This window comes from Crocodylus porosus, unplaced genomic scaffold (genome assembly GCF_001723895.1).
Source record: "Crocodylus porosus isolate Cpor-Errol unplaced genomic scaffold, CroPor_comp1, whole genome shotgun sequence".
NCBI classification, from domain to species: domain Eukaryota; kingdom Metazoa; phylum Chordata; order Crocodylia; family Crocodylidae; genus Crocodylus; species Crocodylus porosus.
Window position 1 is genome coordinate 56,159,213 of NW_017728947.1, and position 3,072 is coordinate 56,162,284.

The 3,072-nt window shown below is 57.8% G+C and overlaps 1 pseudogene; it reads right to left on the minus strand.

The window, feature by feature from the left end:
- Positions 1–787: 787 nt before the first annotated feature.
- LOC109320790 overlaps positions 788–3,072 on the minus strand; it is a 5,018-nt pseudogene continuing 2,733 nt past the window's right edge.

Sequence of the window (3,072 nt, forward strand, 5' to 3'; positions counted from 1 at the left end):
CAGTGCCACCAGAGAACTGATACACTGTAGGCCTTAGCATCCATTAGTAAAACACTGTCACTTTAATCCCATAAATGCTCTGGTTAATAGTTCTCCAGAGAATTTAGCTTCCCACACCATAAGCAACATGTTCAGCTTACAGTGATGAGTTCAGCTTGTTTGTTCGGGGGAGGAGAGGGCAGGGCAGGGTGTTACTTTATCTCTCACCTTTTATCCTTCCTTCCCCTTTATATGTTATCTTCCATATTACTACACCTTGATTTTAGAGAAGTCTCTTTCTGACTGTGCATCCAGCAGCCTCTGGTTTCCTTCTGATCCCTCCTTAAAGAAAGCATTTACTGCGCACACCTTGTTAGTGGTGACCTTGTGCCCCGGGCCTTAGCCACATGGAGTGGTAAGAAGTGAGTGCTGCAGTAGGTGCTGTATCACCTGGTTGCTTTGGAAGCACTGCCTCAGTGAACACAGGAGGGCAGGACTTAGACCTCCCTCACCACTGGCCTTTTCACCCACCCCTAAAGACGCTGGGAATATCAGGTAATGCCCACAGAAGCCAGATGTGTTTCCTGACCTTTCATGACTTTTGACAGTCTCCCACCTTTAATATCCTTCACTCCTGTAATAGCGGTTTCAGGCCAGGAGCTGACATGTACCTTCTTTAAAACACTTCCCTTCCAGATGCCTCTGTAGACAAGTATACAGTGTCTTTGCAAAGAACAGGACCTCAGCCCAGGTATAGACTTCCACCATCCTCCCCACCCTCTGAGAGGAAACCACCACCAGCAGTGCAAACACTTGTCAGAGATTTATTCAGAAAAGGCAAAATAAAAAGGAAACAAGAATGTCACATTTCATTGTGTTGTGAATTCAGACTTAAGCCATTCCCATTACAAAAAGAACACAGAAAAGCACTGTAAAAACATGTGTGCGTACAAAACTTAATAGCAGAGAGAGAGAAAAACTGGGGGGGTTTTGTCTTTATATCTCCAATGTTGTGTAGGTTAAACTCTCCCCAAGTTCTTGACTTGCCAAGCAGATGTGGGAGCTGCTGGGAAGAGACTGCTACTCCCTTTGACTTCTGGCCCTGAGGGAGAGTGACTCAGGACACAGGAGACCTGCGCTTATTCCCCACGGACAGACAGCAGGGGGAAGAGTCCGGCTCAGAAAAAGTGATGCCCCCTTCACCCCATACCTTTGGATTTCATTCCTTAGTAAAGCACTGACTGTTCCAAAGGGATCTGCCATGCTTATTTGGTCTACTGGGAAGCCCTCTTCACTGGAGAGTGACAATAAGGAAGCGAGGGCTGGGAGAAACTGTTTATGTAGGAAAGGGACCCCTGAATCTCTGGCTGCACAGGTTGAATGGCAAAGTGGAACTCCTGCTCCCGATTTCTCTGGGTCAGTTTCATTAACCAGTGATTGTCCAGCATCCAGGAACAAGGACCAACTGTCTCGGCTTCAGCAGCAGGATCCAGGAGCGGTGCCTGAAGGCACCCTCCTCCAAAGGCTTTGTCTATGTGGGGTTAGCATGAGCAGGGGAGGAGGGGTACCCTCATGTATGCTGCTTTAGTGAAAGGAATAAGGCTGTGTCAGCAGATGTCCCTGTGCTGCCCTGCCTGGCTGGATCTGAGCAGGTGCCTTACAATTAGTGCCCTGGATGTAAGGGAGGGACAGCTCCGGGGCCCCTGGCAGCAACAGGACAGCTGGAGGAGGAGACTCTTCCCGGAGCCAGCAAAAGCTGCTGGCTGAGGAAGGTGCATCAGGGCTGCCAGGGGCTCAGCTCACTTCCAGCTCTCTGCCTGCAGCTGCTGCTGTGTCTGCTCTGCCACGTGGGGACATGGGACTGCTCTCCCTGTGCTGCCTTGAGGGGCAGGCTAGGGCTGTTCAAGAGGAAGGCAGCCCCAATGTGCCCTGGTCGCAGAGGCAATCTCACCTCGGGCTCTACAGGCAGAGCTACCCTGGGCTAGTTGGCGCCTCACAGGGCACCCTCGGACTCGCCCCTCGGCCTGACAGAGACAGTGAAGGGCTGTGGCTTGAGTGCCAACCCGTGGACACAGTCCATGGTGAGGCACTCAGCTGGGTTGGGCTCAAAGGCACACTGATGCAGCAGGATGGCGGTGAAGAGGAAGAGCTGTAGCTTGGCCAGCTGGTCGCCAATGCACCGACGCTTGCCCAGCGAGAAGATCATAACGCCGGCGGCGCGGTCGCGGTCCAGCCGCTGCTCGGCATCCAGGAAGCGCCCCGGGTCAAAGACGTGTGGGTCCTTCCACTTGGCGGGGTCGTAGTTGACCGACCACTGGTTGATGAAGACCACGGTGCCCCGGGGGATGTAGAAGCCATCGAGCTGCACGTCGGCCGTGGTGGCATGCGGGATGGTGACAGGCACAAAGCTGCTGTAGCGCAGCGCCTCGCACAGGAAGGCCTCGAGCTGAGGGAGAGCAGCACGGTCATCGGCCGTGGGCAGGCGGGCGCGGCCCACCACACGGTCCAGCTCAGCTTGCAGGCGGCGCTGCAGGGGCAGGTGGCGCAGCAGCAGCAGCACCACCCAGCACAGCGCCGTCGCCGTGGTGTCCTGCCCGGCCCCAAAGATGTCGCTCATGGTGGCCTCAGCGTAGGCGTGGTCCAGCCTGCCGGGGGCCCGCTCGGCACCTGCCAGCACAGCGTCGCTGATGTGGCGCGGGGGCCGGCGCGGGTCGTAGCTGCGCCGGTGCTGCGCCACCTTGTCGGCCACGAAGGCGTGCACCTCGCGCGTGAGGGCCTGGAAGTCGCGGAAGACGCTGCGCACGGGGTTGGGGAAGGCCTGCAGCCAGGGCAGCGCGTCCACCAGGCTGCCGGCGCCCACCGTCTGCCCGAAGCGGTCGTTGCGGCCCAGCAGCGCCCGGAACTCCGCGTCGTCGGGGCCGTAGCGGCGGCCGAAGCAGAGCGCGCAGATGACGTTGGCGCTGGCCAGGCCCAGGGCGGCGCTGGGGTCGAAGCGGGCGCCGGCCGCCCCGCGCCGCAGCTGGGCAAGCTCTCCGCGCACCCAGGGGCGCGTGGCACCCAGAGCCGGCTGCACCGCAGCCCCGGGCTCGTGTG